The sequence below is a fragment of the Dromaius novaehollandiae genome, chromosome 6 (genome assembly GCF_036370855.1).
Source record: "Dromaius novaehollandiae isolate bDroNov1 chromosome 6, bDroNov1.hap1, whole genome shotgun sequence".
NCBI lineage: Eukaryota > Metazoa > Chordata > Aves > Casuariiformes > Dromaiidae > Dromaius > Dromaius novaehollandiae.
The window spans coordinates 17,996,363-18,017,101 of NC_088103.1; the positions used below are offsets into that span (position 1 = coordinate 17,996,363).

Sequence of the window (20,739 nt, forward strand, 5' to 3'; positions counted from 1 at the left end):
AGCTTTCTTTTCATGTATTCAATAATTTCTCCTTTAATATATTATTGTTCAGTATGCAAATTAAATTTTAATAAGCATGTATTTTTAACTAAGAATAAATCTATTCCTTATGAACAGTATTATGTGTATGGAGATAATTGTACCTGTTCTATTTTCAGCACTGCCAGGAAATTTAAAAAAATGAGATAAATGATGGGGGAAAAAAAACAGCAAAAGAAAGTATGACGAAATCTTAATTTTGCTGTAATTACACAGAACTAAGTTACAATAGTTGGGAGTTCTCATTTAAATCTAGACCCAAAGACTTCCAGCCTGTAGCATTGTAGCTAGGTGTCCATGCTTAGCTGAGTAAGTGATGTCCTGTAGTGAAAAGTATCCAGTATTTTCATTGTGAGGAGCAAGCCGGAGTGGGAATGTGTTTAAGTCTAGGGCTGAGCATTAGGATACCACTGTCATACCTATGGTCTGTTTAGGCTTCTGCAAATAATCCCCTGCCTGAAGTCTTGTGAGATCGTTCCTGCGGGCATCTGAATTGCAGACAGGAGGAGGCAGCTTCAGGGGCTGACTGCACAAGATGTGCAATGGGAGGAACACAGCCGCATCGATCGCCCCTCGCAGCGTCCAGCATACCAAAGATGACGACTCCTCTCAGCTTTCTCTTCTTCCTATATGCAGCTCAAGCTTTTTCATCATCTCCTTCGAGGGTGCCGTAATCAAGAGGCGATGTGCCCTCAGCCTGCCCTGCTGCACACACCAGTTGCAGAGGCTGAGGACGGTCATCCCTCCTGTCCTTCCTCTCTGTGCCAGCAGGCAACAGCTGGAGCAGCCTCGGTGCCTGGGGCTCTGGCACCAGCCACATGCCCTGGGCCTTCTGCGACGCTCCCCCCGACAGATGCACTAGTTATTTGCCTGTGCTTAAAGGTAGTCCTCATTTGTGAGCTCTCACTTGTGAGCAGGGAACCCCATATTCTGCTCCATGCTGAAATACTCGGGTTTTTTTAAAGGTATTTCATTCTATGACCAGTTAATGTAAAACACGTACTTGGAACAAGGTTGGAAATGTCATCTCCACCTTCTTCGCACTGCAGGGTCTATATCCCTTTGTGGAACTGAACTTACCTGCTTCCTAACATGAAGGAGCAGCTGCTATTCCCTGTGGTAACTGTTAATTCCATAATTTGCTCCTGGGCATGTGTAGCTACACACAAACCCACTCCCTACAAACAGACTGTGAAGCTACTGTTTAGCGCCGTGCTTTCTGTGAAAGCAATCTTGCAGTTTATAGTTTAGCAAAATATCCATCTGTAATGAACACCTGTAATTTCTAACTTTCCCATGGGGGTAAGAAATTCTTTAAAAATTAACCCACACTTATGACATGAACCCTGAATCATTTCTAAAGGTATTTCATTCTATGACCAGTTAATGTAAAACACGTACTTGGAACAAGGTTGGAAATGTCATCTCCACCTTCTTCGCACTGCAGGGTCTATATCCCTTTGTGGAACTGAACTTACCTGCTTCCTAACATGAAGGAGCAGCTGCTATTCCCTGTGGTAACTGTTAATTCCATAATTTGCTCCTGGGCATGTGTAGCTACACACAAACCCACTCCCTACAAACAGACTGTGAAGCTACTGTTTAGCGCCGTGCTTTCTGTGAAAGCAATCTTGCAGTTTATAGTTTAGCAAAATATCCATCTGTAATGAACACCTGTAATTTCTAACTTTCCCATGGGGGTAAGAAATTCTTTAAAAATTAACCCACACTTATGACATGAACCCTGAATCATTTCATATCTTGACAATATCAAGAGGTGATAATGCAAAAGTAACAGGCAGCTTCAGGCTCATATAATCTGAATTAATTTGGTCAGACCATGTGTAGCCTGCCTCAAAAAATGGAGTACACACCAATTATAAACAATGTTTGATATGGATCTCATTTTATATAGTCTAATTTTATTACATTAATTTGTTTCTACCAATTTTCTGGATAGCACAGTATCATATACACTTTACATGCATAATTATGTATTTTTAACAAAGTTAATATTAGGTATTGCAGAAAGACCTAAAAAACACACATCAGAAGTGCTCCTTTACAATAAAGTATCATCATTTTACATAAATGTAGTGGAAATTGTAGATACATATTTCAAGAAATCCATATAACCAATACAATGTAAGTGCATGACCTGCTAAGATGAAATACAAGCTCCATTTTAAATACTTACTGATACCACTTAGCTCTGAGCAAAACTGTTCTACTGACTTATAAAAATAACCTGTATTCATAGTTTCACCACAGGGTTTGATAGATTCATTGGCTTTGGAGAACTTCTTTGTGGAAGTAGCTGGCCTAGCCATGCAAAACAGAAACCAGTTATGAATTTTTGCATTGCATTTATGGCAGTTAGAAGGAATGGATGAAATGTTATTCTTTCTCTCAAATCAAGCTGTGTTCAAGTTTCCGTGGTAACCTCATCTGTTCTGAGAAAAGAAACAAAGGGTGAAACTATTCTCCCTGTTTTGCCCTGTTTCCCCTTTTCTTTCTTTGATCCATGTAAAACTGTTTCACTTCCTTCTTTCCCCTGTTTCTCCTTTCAGTCTTCACATACCTCCAGGTCTAGGGAAATTTCCCTCATTGTATTGGCTTCCCACTGGCTATTAAGATGATTTTGAAGTGTAATGAGTAAAACTTAAATATCTTCAGGTGCTAAACCTTTGTGATTTTTTAGGTTCATACTTCAAGTCAGCTGAACTGGAAAACCTGCCAAAAACTCTAAGAAAAATACTCAGGATTGGCTACTACAACTTACATAGTCCTGAGAGAAGATCTTCCTCAATGACTGCTTGAAAACTCTGCGCTATGCTCCAGTAGCATTTTAGAAATGATATCAGACACAAGCGCAAAACAGATGTAAATTACACACATCAAAAAGATCTCCAAAATGTCTTTAAAGAGTGAGATTTGTTCCTGCCAAAAAGAAAAGATTACAAACTGTGTGAACTAAGCGTCAAAAATGTTTATGTACTAAAAAGTAGTTTTCGCTATAGACCTCAGATTATTGGTGAGATAGAGACTAAAAAACAGCATGAATAATGTAATTCTCATTTTGTTGTCTTTGGATTTCTGTTTCGTTCTTCTCTGCTTTGAGGCTCAGCTCAGTCCCTGTCTATGTGCACAGCCTTGTGGAAATCAACGTGAATTTTGGTTTTATTAGAACCCATTCTGCTGAACAATTTTGCAAACACCCACTTCATCTTGAAAGGTAAATACTACAAAATACCACAGGAGGTGTTATGCCAAGTCAGTATGTAATGCTGCGGTGCACAGGGATGGATGGAAGTAGAGCGCTCATGAGGGCGTAAAGCACCAAGTGCTTTTATAGGTGTATTAATGCAGAGACTGGACAACTACAGTTAATGATCATCATTTTTGATGTGATATAAACGTCTAATAGCTTCCAGTAACCTCAGATGAAAAATGCTGCTGTATTTCGTTCTCTGTGTGTTCTCCACGACATGATTTATTTCTATCATATATCAAGCCTTATAGGACATTTCCATTAATTGTCTAATTGGAACCGTACAGGTATCAGGAATGGCATTCTGGCTTCACACATCCACAAAGCTTTATAGGTGACTAGTGAAAATAAAGTTAATGGAATTTCTTTTTCTACAGTCTATTCAGTACTTTGTGTCTCCATTAACTTCTATGATAAAAGGAAATCTCTTTGCAACTCTGTGTCTACATCCTGCGAATAGGACACATGCAACTGCACGGCACACTGTGCCACTTGTTTTTCATTGCTGTAAGCTGCTTGCTTTCATCCATTCACTCCTAATACCTTCCTTATACCAGGTGACTGTACTTACATCAGGTGACACCAAATATTCAGAAGTTGAACTTTTTATGAGGGAAGCACATAAGTATTTTGATATATTTATACGTTCCACTCCCTCAAAAGTGTATGCTTCACTATTTTCCAGTTAATATCATTAATAAATCAATAAACCACTTTGATCCTGTTTTGATAAACTACATAAACTGAGCATTTTTCCCTGTGATAGTATGCAAGCCTCTTATACACAGGAAATAGTTGATAAAAGTGGATGCAACACTTGTGTAAAAAAATAAAAACCTCATCTTCAAAAGCACTAGATTAAGGGAATAAATGATATCATGTATGCAGTTGTGTAATTACCCAATTGATAGTAATTATCTTGTTCACACACCAAATCAATATATTGTCATGTGACTTCAAGAATATTCCCCACAGCACATCCCTGCACATTTTGAGCCACTCACCTCCTCTCTGAGGCTTTGGAATTAAACTAGCCAGCAGTCACCCTTACTTACACAGCAAACATTTCTGTTCTATGAGACTGGTGGGTTGCTGTGAATAACGCAATGGAAGAACTGACTATCTACGCATGCAGCTATTTTGATATTCAGTTTTTGTAAGAAGTGTGGTACAAGCCAAATGGCTGCATATTTTCTCCTAAGCTACTTAATTAGAAATGTTGAAAGAATTCTTTTGTAGATGCAGCTTATTCCTTTGTGATCAAACGCAGTTAAATGATTTGGTACTTCTTGTCAAGGCTTTACATTAGACACAAATTTCTTCCATGCAAATTCTTTTGAAAATTGTCACAATATTTCTAGCCCACATGTGGATCAAGGAATCTGTGCAAAAAAAAGTATTAAAACAGTCTATTTCAGTGATAGGACTATTTTCAAAATGCATTAAAAATGCAAATCTTACTGATGTCATTGCTTCTAAGCATCTCTAAGTGCTGACAGCAAGACTGACTTGACTGAAGTCTTCAGAGTTGAAATAATTCCTTAAAAGTGCCCTCAGTGGTAAAAATAACTAACTAAATAAATACATCCTTAAATTTTTATGGGGTAGCTTTTTAACTCTGTAATTCTTAAAAACATGCATACAACCTGTGCAGAAAATATGAACTGACGCCACAGGAATGGCTGCTTCAGGAGAAAAAGTCACAGAGACAGAAAGCATATATATCTAGATATTTAGAAAGTAGCACTTGGATTTTTTTGTATTTGCTTTCAGTTCAGTGAATTGCTGCTGCTCCTGAGAGCGAAGAACTGATAGCCCAGAACAGAAATGATGTAGAGTAGTGCATCATGCCTTCACTTCCAAACACATGCAATGAAGATACTGCAAGTATAACTGAAACCCCTGTGGTCTTTCAGTGCCTGTCCTCACCTACTTGTCGACATCAGTAAATTCCATGAACGCTTCCTGAGAGCTGATGCATCTGGGAGATTTTTTTTTTGTTAACTCCACACCTCTTACTGAAGCATCTAAAAGACATGAAGAAGAAGCGTAATGTTGGATTCTCAAACATAGTCTTACCTGTGCCTTTAGTCTGCTGTCTGACTTGTTCCAGCGTTGCGTGTAGCAACGGGGCTTTCTGTGCCTGCAAGGAAAAGCGCAGGTGATGGCAGAGGCAGGCACTCCTCGCAGCCACGCGGGACTGAAGGCCAGCATATTTCCATTTTGCTGGTCTACATTTTGCCGGTCTACATTTTGCCAACCTCGGGCACAGCCTCCCTCTATCAACATCTTCAATTCCAGCATCTGAAAGGAGACACTTCTCCTGAACCGGTAACAGCTTATGCTTTGGGAAGGTAATGTTTCTCTACCACAGATGATTCTTTTCTTCCTAGTGTGAGGAATACCTCATACGATACAGAAGCTGAAAACTGGGTATGCTTAGAGACTATTATAAAGAGCAGTTCAAGGAGCACCTGGGAATATGGCATGTTTCCAGCTCTGATTTCCTTTCCAGAGAGGAGACTAGCAAGCTGTGCCCAGAAATGCCTGCAGGATGCTTGTGAAGAACCTCTTTTAGCTTTGCCTGTGAAGTACTAAGTTGCCAAGTGGCACAGTAATGGTGCATCAAACCAGAACATGTACCTGGGCGAGGGAGATCTTGGGTGATCGGAAGGGTAACATCCAACAGTGCCAGGACTGTCCTTGCAGATTTATTTCCTGACTCTTTTCTGCTCTAAGAACTGTACATTCAGTTCAAACACTTTCTTGCATAGATTTTAATTTCTCTGCTTTTAAATTAATTTGGAATCATTTATATAGTGGTTAGTATCACTACAGTGCCTTGGAAACATCAACGATCACATCTTTTACAGGTCATGCAAACATTAGCATTGAAAGTGTTGCTGAACACTTAATAAATCCTGACAAGGAAAATTCCTCATGACTAGGAAGAAGAGAAAATGGAATTGTTCATCATTTCCACCTCATGAGTTCTCTGTTAGATAAAGAACACCTACCGTGAATAGGTTTCAAATATTGATAGTCTTACAATTATTACCTAGAAGAAACATTTTGAGCAATTAAACTCAGGATCTCTTGTAGACATCGCTAATGAGGTAAGGAATGGCTCTTATTAGGTCTAAGAGGAAAAGGTAAAGGAAAAGATGAACTGTTACACCCACTTTACAATGACAATAACTAATATAGTAAGGGATTCCTCAGTGATACTGAAATTGAGGCAAAAAATGGGAAATTTCTCTGGTTTCAGTCAAGAGTCTTAGTCACAAGACTATGCCTCTTCTTCAAAGGGAAAAGTAATTGTTTTTATATTTATAGATGCAAGGTTTGCAACTCATGAAAGATGTAATTTAAATAGTATTCAGCATCTCTAATTTGCTGTATAAAATTATTTGTTAATTTAAGATTTCGCAAACAAATTAACCGTGCGAGAACTACCTAGACATGAAAACAGTTGCTCACTTCTACTTACTTAATTTATTATTGAATGGATCCCAATACCATATTCTTTTCTGTTTATTTACATTTTGAGCGAATAAGAGCAAGCTATCACTCAATCTTTCACTTCACTGAATTCTTCCAAAACTGTAAAACGAAAAACACAGGCAGTAATATATAAATTGAAGGTCTTTACCAGTCATACTTAAAAATGAAAGCTGCAGTAATCGTTTGCAAATTGATCAATACATATTCAACTAGAGGCAACTCCGTTCTCTCCAATCTGTCCTCATTACACATACTACAATGGTGACATACATTAGCTTCTCCATTAGGGAGTTAATGTGATCAAGTTCCTGCAGGCCAGCCCAAGTTGTCACTTCATATTGTCTTTTACTTTGGACACAACTGTTTCCATTTTCCTCTGGACGACATAATACAGAGTGCAAAACTGCAGGAAGTTAGCACTTGTCATCACAGGGAGTTTTAAGACACTTAATTAAAAAGGGCAGAAGTGTGCAAAAAATGAGCAAGACTCACACTTTTCTTCATCATCATATCAGCATAGACATAACTGAATATGGGAGGCCAGAGAAACTGGTCTAACGAAATATGCAATCCATAGACAGTTATCTCTAAATGAGGAATAAATGTCTTTGCTAGTCTGCTGCTACTGAGGAATAGCAAGCTGTGGCCATTTTCATATAAGTTTATAACTAATTCATCAAGACTTGCATGACCCTATTCTCTGAGGCTGCGTAATCACCATGACATTTCATATAACGCACAGGATATTGTTAAAGCACAACACTGACCAGCTTGTTCACCTGCTGAATGTATGAGCCCCTGGATGAATGCATTAGTGTAAGATGATGTATTAAGTAAAACGGTTACTGAGCACTGGCACATTTGCAGTACTAGACTTTTTTGGAATTGCACCACTTAAGACACCTACAAAACAACTTGAAAGAATCTGGCTTCTCTATCTTGATATAAAGCTGTTCATTAATTTTGACTGCATGAAGCAACCGATATAATTACCAGTAGAGAACAAATTATTGCATATGCAGGAAAGCATGTAACCACTATTATGTCAACATATTTCAGATGTGGACACTGGAAAACATGGAAGTAACAGGAAATGAGATTCTTATACACTTCCAATGTCTCCACTTAATTAAATATTAACTATCATACTTCGCTACCGAAATACCTTTAGCTCTGTTGCTTGCTAAGTTTCAAGACAATACATCAACGGATCTGCATAATGCAACCTAAATATTTTTTGACAACCCATATGTTCATTTCTTCCCTTGAATTCCTGACACTGTACTATCTCTCAGAGTGATGCTCTTTCCTTCAGCTGGCCAAGAGACCTCACCCCCAAATCCATCCCTTTATCACTTTGCTGGGGGCAGGAGGTCGATAAACGGTATCTTGAATTCAGGAAACTCAGCGCAGTGCAAAATGACATTGTTCTGTTAATTTCCTCAGCAACCTACAAGATCAGTCCAGCTTCTGATTACAGCTCTGGGGCTCATTCCTTACATTTTGGGATATTCCATGTTCTGTCTCAGGATACACCCATACTTCAGTAAAACGCCAGCAGGAACGCGTTGTGGGCAGCGTCGGTCCTTCAGCTGAGACTCTTTAAGAGAGAAGTAAAGACATGCAAGATGTGTAATTTTCTTGGGGCCTGAGGTATAAACTCCTCAATGAACTCTGCAAATTTCATCTTTTTGCTTTCCTACCTCAAAACACATCCCTAACACTGTCCCTATCCTCCTTGTCTCCTTGATACTTTGTCTCACCTGAATACTGATAGGCGCTGCACAGGCCAGCGAGCGTTGGGCTCAGGATGGTGCAGCCCATAGAAGAGAGGTTTGCTCTGGGGTGCTCCCCAAGAGTTAAGGAACCCCGGGTGCACCACGGCCGGAGTCACCACACAATGGGGTTGCTGCAGCCCTCCAGTGACCCCAGGAGTGCTGAGCAAACCTAGTCAGCAGAGAAGTGACACCGCAGGCTCACACCGTGAGCAGCTAGGTACTGTGGAACTTGGCACAGGGTTATCTGTTGAACATCCGTTCTGATATCTGTTGACCATCCTGTTATCAGCTGAGGCCACGGGTTCCGTTGTGTCACCGTGGTCCGGCACTGTTCAAATGGATAATGAACTGAGCCCAGAAAGGATAAAGGGAAGTAAGCCACATACCTCGGTGCGGACTCGGGCTCACTGTCAGCTGGCCTGCAGACCCGACAACCCACCCATCAGCGGGGATGCCCCTGATGCCAGCTGCCAGGGAGAACGTGAATCATCCCAGTGCAGCTCAAGCGCGGCGAGAACAAACCAGGGAAAACTATACCAGAGGGGAGGCCCCACAAGGACAAGGAAAGGGTGAGAACAGTCATTGTACCGTGCATCCGTGACTTAACTGCAGAGCTCTGATACGTGTTCTCTATTTTTAGTTCTGTGAGCTTTGTTATACTCGTAGATTGTTTGGTGTTAATTGTTTAGTATTGTCCACTGTCATACGTGTAGAACCACTGAGCTCTAATAAATTCTTACACTTGAAAAATGATGATCTCTCGAGTTCAGCGTGACTGTTCCCAGAATCTGAAAGAATCATCAGGGTGTCCTTACCATGAATTTTGTCACTTTGCCACACATCTAATTCGTACCTTCTTTCTCAACTCAAGACAGACATTCTGAAATTAGACCCCTTTGTTAGGTGTAATTAACTGCTTTTGGAGCATTTTAACATCGGCTACTTTGAAAAAGAGGTTTAGATACGTGGCTGAAATGGAGAATGGCAGAGCACTGTTCTCTGCTTAGACAAGAACGTTTTCTGCATTTTGTGGTCTGCTCAATAAATATTGCAAAATATTCTGTGTGAATGACTTTGCAGTGGGAAGGAGACACCATTCATGATGAGAAAAAGCAAGGATTTCAGAACTCACTCAGTAGCATACAACCAAAATGAGTATTGCAGGAAGAGGATATGCAATTAAGAAATCTCAGGGAAAGAATGTAACATAGGTTTTTTTGTCATTTAGCCCACCACACTCTTAACCTTAGACCTCTGCCTGACTGCTGGCGCATTTTACAGCATTCAGAATGAGGATAGCTGACAGTTTTCTGAGCTCTCTATCCCCTTCTCTGAAACTTGCACTGTGCACAGAAGATAGCCAAAAATAATTCATTTTTGTATTAAGCTTCTCCACACTTCTAGTTGGAGGCACCAGTTGCAGTTAGGAGGGTAGGCTATGACCAATAACAACTAACTGTCCAAATCAACTTGCATCAGAAAGGCTGGGTCTTATTTTTGCCTGAGTTTAATATAATGGTCTCTAGGATTTTGGTGCTGTGCTTATGTAGTGGCATGAATCAACATGTACATCAGGTCTGTCACTTACAGCATATGCTGTATGTAATTTTATATTGTTCTACCTATAAAACACAACTCCTTCAGCTGAAAAGTAAATTGTTAGTTTATGATCTTTCGTGTCCTGACAGAAACAATTATGCCCAGCTGAACAAAAAAAGTCCTTCTTAATTATCTTGTCCAGTGAGTCCCAAGGTATAGTCAAGCTTTGTAAACGTGTTATAAGAATTAATTAGAAAAAAAATCCTTGAAAACAAATTTAATTATATGGCCTCTAAAACGTCTACAGCAGGGCAATAATACCATGAGGAAAAATATGGTAGACGTTATTTGACAAGGCAGAAAAAAGAAGTCCTACTTTGGCCTTATATGAACATGGTCTAACAGTAAAAAACATTTGTAAGTCAAAAAGAGGACAGAATAAAAGGAGAAAAAACAAGGCTGTGGAGATAACCTCCATAAGTTATGGATTTCAGCTTTTGTTCCATTATTCTGACAAATCTTGCCGTTTTTACATAATTTGCAGAATCCCACTAAATAACCATATATAATGATTTGTAAGATGTCATTACTGAATTCTTTCCTTAAAACTATTTTTACAATTTCTCTGATATGGCCACATCTGTCCTTTCCCATGGTGGGAGAGACAAGCTGTGGGGAGAGATGAACTGATCTCGCAGCACTGTCTATTCCCGGATCTGCTGGCCTTTCCCATAAACATCTTTGCAAATGAAAGAGAAAGGCAACAGCTCCCAGCTGGCACTGCTGTTAGGGCTAGATGAAAAGTAAAGATCAGGACTGATGAAATATTTTGTCAGTTCATGTTGAGTTCATTTGACCTAAAAAAATTTAATGTGAAACATTTTAAAATCTGATACTTAAAAAGACCACAACTGAATATACTCTTTTTAAACAGTTCTAAAATAGCAAAATGAGGTTATCTTAACCATTTTAAATGGTTTAATCTTTCCAATGAAAGGTTAGTTATTGGTGCGGTGCTGATATCTGGCACCGCTGTGGCCTGACTGTACATTAGGTTGTACAACTGCTGCAGTACTTCTGCACAAAGGGCCTTTGTACATTAAAAATACAAAACTCATCTGCTAATTATTGTATTTATAAATCAAAGCTAGCTTAGAATAAACTCTGAGAAGTTTCACTGTCAATATTACTTCCATGAATCAACCCTTATCACAGCCACAAACTTCTGCAGTCAATTTTCATAACGCATGTACAGATGAGAGACTGACATCCACTGTGGAATGGGCATCATGGATGCTTTTGCGGCTACAAAACAGTTCTTAGCCCATTCTACCATTTTTTTTGCCAGTTAAGATGCTCAGAACAGCATAAAGTGTCCTCCCTCCTCGGGTGAGGAGACATCTCATTGTGCCAAGGTGCAGTAACATGGCGGTAAAACTGTCAGAACCGCTAGTGGTGCTTAGAGGTATGTTCTTCTTTCTCAAAAAATGAAAGCTTCCTTCACCAGAACAGTCTGTTATAATACTGAAAAGAAAGGTAAATATGAATTCTAGCTGAAATAAACATCCATATATTTGTGCCAGGAATGATCTTGTCTTCTTGCTATCGTGCAAGGGAAACATTGCAATATTGGAAAGCCACAAGGCAGATCACAAAGCAGGAACATCAAAAGTCATGATATGAAAAGCAGTAGTCACAACAAAACAATCACAAGCATGGAAGAAGGGCTCAATCCCAGTCTGGTGGGCAAGAGCCCACCGAGACGAATAATAATATGAGAAAACACAAAATCAGCTCGCAATTAAGGTGTGAAAAGAACAGGACACTGAAGTAGTTAAACAAACTTCTAAAATACCACTGCAAAGACGACTTAGAACCTATAAGGATGGCTGCACATGCCTGAAGAAATACAGACTCCGTTTGTATCCTGTGGTATTACTCCTGTCAATTTGTTTCCTTTAAGAAGATAAGACCACTAGAAATTATATATTATCACCTTAGTTTCATGAGTCTTGTATTTCAGCTCTACCTTGTACATGTTAGATTTATTTTGACATTATAAAAATGCCTATGCAGATACCGAACAATAAAAAAGTCAAAGCTAAGTATAATTTGATCACGATTCCCAAACTTTTGACAATATTACTTGCAACGAGTAAAAACACTGAAATTTACAGTGACAGGATGCAACAGGAATTCCTCTCATTCAATGTAGTTACCCTGGTGTGACTCCATTTCTTGTGAACAATAGTAACTGTTATTTAATGCTTTATGGGAAGCATGCACAGTACAGATATTCTAAAAAATATTTACAATATTTGAGGAAAACACTACTTAAAACTATTATTATATGTGGATAACAGTGATAAGCTGCATCATAATGAATTTTAAAATAAATGAACTGTATTGTCATTGAAATAAGATAAATCTGATATAATTTGGTGGCCTTCGACTGTTTCCAGTTGTTTTAAATGAAAAAGGAATCCAAAGAGAGAGAAATACTTTCCCAACTCTGAAACGCACATCCTAAAGAAATACCATGCTCAGGCACATTAAGCAACATACGGTTTTACGAAAAAATGAACATTTGTACTGCACAGATGTGTACTGAATTTCCTTCTGGCTAATACAGTATTTTATTTTAGACAGCTAGAAAGAAAAATCCTTCTCTCCTCAGGTTTTTGTTAAATAAGAAGCCTGATAATAATGAAACAGAAATACAAAAGATGTGATGTTTCCAGCCCAAACCTGAAGGTGGTTACAATCTCCTTGTATAATGGCTTATAACTTCATTTCTTCCTCTGTATATTGCAAATTTTAAATGAAGCCCAAGGAGAGACTAGATGAAGACTGAAGACAAAACGTAATCCTTAACTTGAACATTTCGAGTCCATGGTTTCCTGTTTAAGTTTTCAATTCAGTACATCAAAAGCAACTACTGTTTAAGGAAGAAAACGGTAACAAAATAGCTCCTAATGACAGAAAAACATAGAAGATGATAATTAACAAAGTGATTACTTGCCACAATCAGATAATCAGAACAGCTATGTGATTTTGTTCACCTGATGCATCAGAAGCACAGACAGGGCTAGGTGGTTGCGTAGGGTGGAAAAAAAAAATGTCGTTCCCCCCCCCCGAGAAACCGGGAGGTCTAAGTAATTAAAGGAAATGGCATATCTTGACATGGTATTGTAGAGCTTTTGCAAATTCCTGTTCCTGCTGTAAGGATGGTTTTGCTGGTTATGATGCACTGCAATTTACAGTCTAATATATTAGGGAAATCAACACTGCTTTTAGCACTACTACATCTAAAAGTGGGCTGCTGTAGCTCATGATTTTTGCACCTTGACAATATGGGACTTCTGCTGAGCTGGGCAGCCTGCCCTGATTTGCTTCAGCTAGCTCTGGCCAACTAGGAGTATCGGAAAAATTTAATGCAGGCTGTATCAAGTATGCAGGCATCCCAAAATCATCCCATGAAAAACAAACACACAAAACCCAAATTCTATTTTTTGGTAATAATTGTTATTTAATGCCAGTTCAATTCCAAATCAAAGCTGAATTTCTACAATATGATCTGGATCTGAAATACTGCTATTAGCTGTGACTGGTGTTTGCTCTCTTGTCCCTGAAGCTAACCAGAAAGGGGTCAGTCCCCATAAGATTGTTTAACATTCATTCAGCCACCTAACTCTTTCTTATCTTTTAGTTAGAAAAAAAAGGGCTTTCCCAGAGACTACAAATGCTTTCTGACATAGCAAGTTATTTTACCAAGCCTCAGACCACTTCTTTAGTGCACAGTATAGGATTAAATGATTTTTTTAGTTGAATCTTGGATTGTTACAGGAACGTTAAAAAAAGAACACAAACAGCTTGCCCTGTTGACATCTGCAGCACTGTCAGGTTTTTGAAGATCTGTCTCAATTCAATGATTAAAGGACAAACATATGGAGGAAGGAGCTGGGGATCACTCCATGCCAGTGATTCTCAAAGCTCTAAAGTCGTAAAGACTTGCTGAAAAATGAGCTTTTCCAATGCGAGTCTCAGCCCAACCCCTTCTCACCAGCGGGAGCAACCTGGCACTCCCGTGCCCCCGGGGAGGTTAGCCCAGGGCACGAGCGCCGCGGGGCAGCGGCCCAGCGCTGCGGCTGCTGTCTCACACTGCCGCGTGGCCCGGAGCTAGGCTGTGCTCCCGCACCCCTGTCCCAGCTGGGCTCTGCAGGTCCCTCGCGCTTAACAAGTTCCTCCACGGCCTGTTCAGGGAGGCCCTGCTACACCCTAATTACGGACTCCCAGGAAGCACAGAGAGGATGTAGCAATCATGTTCTAGCACAATTTTGGCATGTTAATGACCTGAGCAGCAGCAAGCTGCTCTCCAGAGATCCCAGCCTGGACGGAAAATGTCCCTTGAGCCAAGCTCATATGGAAACACGCTTACCAGCTTGGTCTGGTCGAAAAGAATACCCAAGCACTGCCGATATCTACATATTTACCATTAGAAATTCAGTTATTTCATCTGAGACTAAGACCAGTTCAGAAGCAAAATTTTTCTTTTTTTTAAGTTATATTGAAGAACTGCTCTTTTCTTGACAGCTTTCTCTGCTGACTTTTGTTTGCTTCCTTCTAGTGATTGGGGCTCAAAGCATGTTTGTGTGTTTGTTAATGTTTCTAAATGCACAGAAGCTCTCCTTGCCAGGTAGGCTTTTCTAGTTCTTACTGCTTTATTCGAAACAGCTCAGTTTCTGAAATGCATGTCGGTGTTGGGAGAACGCCTCTTGTGTCACAGAGGGCATTACAACTACAGCTGCATATAAATCGCAGCAGCGGGTGACAGATTCTGCAAGTTTGTCATAGCCAAAATGTTAAATTTTGTGATTGCATTAGCCCAAGGACCATATCTGAATATAAATAAATATAATTTTATTCTTCAGAAATTATGCTTATTTGATATGTTCATTTCCGAAAGCCTTCAAAGGGAAAACAGCCATATTGTGCACCCAGTGTTAACTCCCACAGACCACACCAGGCGAGGCGTGCAGATTCAGGGCAGGGTAGAGCAGGGAGACTGAAAATTGTGGGTAGCTTACAAACACATTACCCTCATTTTTGTGAGGGGGACTGAGACAGCGAGCTTGAAAGCGAGTTGCCCAGGGACACTTATCAGAGCGCTGCCAAAGCGGGAACCGAACGGGCATTTCCTCAGGCCCAGTGAAGGCCCAAGAGCAGCCGTGTGATTACGCACAGCGTGGGGTCCTCCTGCCTCTGCAGCCCTCTGACCACCTCCCAAAGGGTAAAAATGAGAAGGCCAGCATTGCCTCAGCAGGGCACATCACTGTTTTAAAATACTCTGCTTCAAGCAATAGGGAAGAGAACTACTAAAGGCAGCCCCATATGCCTTTAGTAGTTCAGCTATCATGTATGAAATACCGGGGAGGTAAAATGAAATACTGTTTTGAAAATGAGCTATAGTAATTACCGGCATGACTAGCGCTTCACTGCAGTGGTTTGTCTGTTACAATTTTACTCTTCTGCCATATGTCAGACAGCAAACTGGTACAATGGCGTATGAAGCTTTACTTATATACACACACACACACATATATATATATATACACACACACACACAAATATATTTTACATATTATATATTTGTGCCTCAAACCAGAACCATGCCTAGAGGTTCCCAGGTAGAGAGGGATTTCTCAGGTGACTTTACAACTTTCTCACCCCCCAGCACCTCTCAGCGATCTTCCCAGAGCCCCAGTTTCCCACCTCTCTTCCTTGTCCTACCGCAGAGTTGCAGTGCCGACAGCCCCAGCGCTCCCTCACGCTGCTCATTCTCCCCTGTACATGTTAGGCCCTCAAAGACCTTCTGCCCAGGCCCTCGCCCATCCTACCTCAGGCTCCCCCCCTTCCCTCAGGCTCCCAAATGCCATCTCACCTTCCCCAAACTGCTCAGTCACTGCCAAAGTGACATCCTTTTGGTGTCTGAAGGCCACACCACCTCTTGCAATTACCCTCTGCTTCTCTGAGGTTCCTGCCCTGCTTTCGCCAGACCCGCGCTCCTACCAGCTGCCAGGACGCCCCAGCCGCCGGCCCAGCCCAGCCCAGCCCCTCCCCAGCACACGGCAGCTTCTGGCAAGAATTTCACAAGTCTGCACGTAAGAATCATTATCAAAAATACCTTGGGCCAGGATGGCAGGAAGCCAGAACGTGCCCAAGAGCAAGAGAGATCTGTCGGCAAATCTCTGAATTACTTGTCCATCCACACACACAGGGTTGCCACTGCAGAAGTGCAAGGTACGCAACGCGCAGAGCCACCACGGCATACAGAGAAGCAGTCTGCACAGCGGGGACTCAGAGGTGACGCTGGCTGGCTGGCCTGGCAGCCACCACTATATCTGAAAGGCAGTATAGGAGGCTGAGATAACAGTTGTTTCACATGAAGAAAGAGAGCTGTCCTTGGGACTAATATTTGTAATCTACAGCCGCAAAAGATTCAGTGCCACTGTCCTCCCGACCAGAGAGGTTTAGTTTCTGCTCCCTCTTCTGCTGTGGCTGTTCGGGCTAGGATGTGGGCAGGCCGAGGCAGTACACGCATTACTAGTTAAAATGTGCTAGTTCTTCAGTCCCACTGTATACGTGGGCCTTTACTCTATAATCATTATGTGAAAGGACAGGACACAACAATTCCTTGAAGCTGTTCACTGGTGTTCTTTCTGCTGGACAAGGCAATAGATGTGCTAACATCAAAAGCTACCTTTTTAATACAAAATACTGCATTAAATATATGTGAATGCAGCCTAACGTTCTCAGGCCACAGTACCTTACACTGGAAGTCTGGCAGAGCTGCTAAACCGAGCAGGCTTGGGCAGGCACTTTAAAGGGGTTTCAGATCCTCCCTGCACCTTAGTGGGATTTTCAGGAAATTGTACTAGGCATCCCTTACCTCTTGGGCATTCAAATATTGAAAAAAATCTGCAGTTATAACAGAGACATCTGAGAAGCATCTAAGGGCATCAATTAAGCAGTGCATGAATTTATTCTCTGCTTTCTTTCCCACTTTCCCCTGGGGGCTCTGATGGACAGCCTCAAAGTTCTGCTCAGTTTTTCATCATCAGTTGTAAAATCTTGTGTCAGTACTATTAGTAATCACGCTATTAGGTGACAGAAGCACATTATCAGGGACAGAATGAGTTAATACATGAGATAAATCCATACAACTGATGCATTGATTAATCAGAGTAAAAACAGCTTGTGGATTCATTCACAGTCAATAATTTAATCTTTTTTTTTTATAAACAGATTCCATTTTGACAGAGCATTCAGAAATAACCCTTGTGAAAACAGAAATGCTAATGTGACTAATAGCACAACAGAGGAAGGGTAATGACATGCTGGTGGAAGAGCAATATTATATGAATGCTTCAGATTAGATTAGATAAATTAACTGTCTATAAATAGAACTTTGATGAATTAAAATTTGAGTTCAAGATAAAAATAATATAGTTTTAGAAGCCTCTCTCCTTTCCTGACCAAAGGGCACAGAACACAACTACAATGAAACTTCAGTTATCCCATTATTAGGGTAATTAGGGTAAATGAACAAGCATGAGATGCTGAAATTAAGTTTTCAGACTTGCATTTTTAGATGTGTTCTTCACAGAGTAGCTAGGTAGCTGAGTCACAGGAAGAGAAGCTTCTGATTAAGGCTCAGGACTTAGTTTGAAATGTTACAGTTAAAAAAAAAAAAAAAAGAAGAAGAAGAAAAACCCTACTGTATTGCAGGAATCATACCATGCTTAGATTCAGTTCCCTTGTAGGTGTAACAACCCTGCCCAAACACAGATGACGGTAAGGCTTACTCTCCAAAGGAAAGCTACATGAAATCTATGAAACTTGCTGGAAAGAAACCAAAGGACGCAATCTTTGCTGAGGTTATGGATACTATTGAAAGGTGCTGTGTTGGCAGTTCAGTGTCAACACATACTTCCCAAGAAAGGCTTGGAAAAAACACCAAATAAAACCAGCATGGCTAACTAACAGGCCTAGTTAACTACAAATCCTTATTTCATCAATGATTTCAGCTGTAGGAAAGAGTAGTAGAATATGTGCAAGTCTAACTGGTAGAGGATTAAAGGTAAACTTAGCAAAACCTGAAGAAATAAATAGAAAAGGAGTAAGAAATTAAAGACATTTCTTTTTATTTTGTGAGGAAACAGCAAGCCAGGACTAGGCGCACAGCATATAGTTAGGAGAAAATCTTACTACTAGTAGCATTTAAAAAACAAAAACAAAACAAATACACACCTCTGCCAACACTTCTTAAACATGAATCTAGCTAACAGTTACTTTTCAAACTATGGCTGATAGCTGTGTTCACAGACATTAGCAGAATAATTTACTAAGATGATCCTCAGTGAAACAGTTTACAGTAACAGCATTGACTTTTTTCCCCTTTAGTTTTTCCACATCTAACACTAGCTGAGACAGTGCATTTCCCATAGTTTTTTCCTCATCTTTTTACAAACTGAAGGCAACAAAACAGTGATTTGCATTGAAGGTCATAGTTTGAGCTTATTATTAGAGCTATGAGAGTTAGATGCCCCTTTTGAAAGTTCTTGTGAATACCATGTATTTCCATAAAAAAAGGAAAACCCAAACTTTTCTTAGTATTTGTGCAAGGCTATTCTGCCAAACCCGTGTTTTCCACATGCATCTTCCACGTTCTGCTTATCTCAAATTGATTCACAGGATGTTAAATCTCCTCTAAAAATCCTAGAAAAGTTGATGCATTCCTTGCTATATAATTTAAGTATATGTCTGCACACATCTAGTCTTAAGTTATGATGTTGTTTTAAGCAAGAAAGGCTCCAGTGACGCTGAAATTGGAAATACACAGGAGATAAGACAGTTCAATAAGGCCTGTGGCATGAGCAATGTGGTGTTGGGCTTATCTGTTAGAACTGAAAAGGCAAATACTTTGGAGGCAGATGTTTTCAATTAACACAACTGAAAGAGCTCAGAATTATCATTCAAAGAAAATCTTCCTGAAACCTTGAATTAATTGTACACAAAGCATGGAAATTTCACTAGTACAGAAACACTGGTCCAGCAATTCAGCGAACAATCTTATCTCTCTAGCCTTATGTATTGCACAACCTAGTTCATTAAAGAAGTCTTTATTCAGGAAGAAAAAGACATGGCAAAAAAAGCAAATAGCGCATCTCTAGCAGAAATGTGAAACAGTGAAAAACATCCAAGCATAAAACATCCACACAATGGTAACTGTCATTTTTCCCTCTTTGGTTTTCATCACAATTTGCAAGCCAGGTATCGGAGAGAACATGTCAATTCCAGTATCCTAACACAAACATAACATGTCTCAGCACAAAACAAAGCACTTCACCTAATCATTGGCAAAAGCACTTACGAGAAGCTTCTGCCATGGCCCTTGCATCAATGCTGCCTATAGATTATCAATGACTTTTTGTTGCTCCCTTGCATGGTGAGAATCTAGCACTAAATAGTTGTAACTGTCAAGAACAGAACAAATCCAGCAAAAGCAGATGTGTACGATGACCTAGGATGCCCTGCATCTTCCCTCCCTTCCACCTGCGTAACAGGGAGGAGATACAGAAGGAGGGGACATGGTGGGCCTTTTTCTCCTCCATCTTAATTTCAACCTACCCTAATAAAACCTTTGAATTATTGCAGAAAGTTATGTTAGTATAAACTATCAGACCTCTCTAAAAATACAGGATCTGTAGCTTACCTAAGGGTCAAAAGAATAATGCACAATAAAATAATGGTATTCTATCATAAGACATAGGGGCTAACGAATGACGATTCTGCACACAGTACGATAGCGAAAACGGGACCTCAGAATCCATGCAGTCAGTTTTAAATCGCATCTGATTTATAAACATGAACCACTCAACTGCCACACTGAGGAAAACTGCTCTGTTTAAACTTTTAAAATGCCTCTTCTCCCTTGCAGATACGAGCTCATGGAGAAACCCAAATCAGTGCAAGGTGTATCACCTTCTGCAGTACGCATTATGCCTCAAATGTCATCCGAGCACTGAAATGCAGCAGGGCAGTTTGCATGGGCCAAATGCATGACACTGTCACACAAATCAGTTGTCCCCGCCCCCCCTTTTTTTTTAAAAAAAAAACCCAGAACCTATCTGGAGTATTTAGGACTGCATGATTGAGCTGTGAAAAATCTCTCTGGAAGATGGATTAATTTCTTCAAGCACTGACTGAAAGTGAACAAGAGGGTGAAGTGTATTTAAAGTAAACCACTTAACTTTGGGCTGATATGGATGATGAAAAGGGGTCCATTCTGTTTCGTCAAGACCTTCTTCTAATAGTCTCCAGAAGAAGTTGGGGGGGGGGGGGGGAAGAAAAACAAAAAAAACCCACGAACATCTTGCAGCAATGACATCTCAGGAAACTAGGAATTGCTCCTCACAGTTCCAGAGGTGTTCCATTTACTTCAGCACAGATGCATGAATGGTTACATATGGGAGTAAGGTGTTATCATTGGGTTATGAGGATTTTCCATAGAGTTGCTTTCACTTGGATCTTAACTGCTTATACAGA

At 40.2% G+C, this 20,739-nt stretch overlaps 1 long non-coding RNA gene across 1 annotated transcript in view; it reads right to left on the minus strand.

Annotated features, from left to right (window-relative positions):
* Nucleotides 1-5,223: 5,223 nt before the first annotated feature.
* Nucleotides 5,224-20,739, minus strand: part of LOC135328801 (uncharacterized) — a 74,389-nt gene continuing 58,873 nt past the window's right edge. The window contains exons 3-4 of the long non-coding RNA XR_010389839.1: nt 8,315-8,414; nt 5,224-5,337 (exon numbers count right to left, since the gene is read on the minus strand). This is a non-coding gene — a long non-coding RNA (uncharacterized LOC135328801). The remainder of the gene's footprint in view (nt 5,338-8,314; nt 8,415-20,739) is intronic.